This window comes from Sinocyclocheilus grahami, unplaced genomic scaffold (assembly GCF_001515645.1).
Source record: "Sinocyclocheilus grahami isolate Dianchi unplaced genomic scaffold, SAMN03320097.WGS_v1.1 scaffold346.1, whole genome shotgun sequence".
NCBI classification, from domain to species: domain Eukaryota; kingdom Metazoa; phylum Chordata; class Actinopteri; order Cypriniformes; family Cyprinidae; genus Sinocyclocheilus; species Sinocyclocheilus grahami.
The window spans coordinates 2,273,078-2,273,326 of NW_015505525.1; the positions used below are offsets into that span (position 1 = coordinate 2,273,078).

A 249-nucleotide genomic window follows, 5' to 3' on the forward strand; every position below is an offset into this window, starting at 1 on the left:
TTACTGGTGGACCAGAGGTATTCACAGACAGTCTGGCTCACATTAAACTAAAACCTCAGAAGATTGCCAGTTCTATGCTGATTCTCATGGCTATGTCACTTTCAATTTAGCCTTGATTTTCTTGCAAACTTAATTTAAATGAAACCCCTCAAATATGACCCAGCTGGGACTTGAACCCACAATTCCCAGCTTCGGAGGCTGATACCTTATCCATTAGGCCACTGGGCCCACTTTTGGTTAACCTAGAGA

The 249-nt window shown here is 43.0% G+C and overlaps 1 non-coding gene across 1 annotated transcript; it reads right to left on the reverse strand.

Annotated features, from left to right (window-relative positions):
* Window positions 1-155: 155 nt before the first annotated feature.
* Window positions 156-228, reverse strand: trnar-ccg (transfer RNA arginine (anticodon CCG)). Its single transcript has one exon. It is a non-coding gene; the product is annotated as a tRNA-Arg (tRNA).
* Between the last annotated feature and the right edge of the window lie 21 nt (window positions 229-249).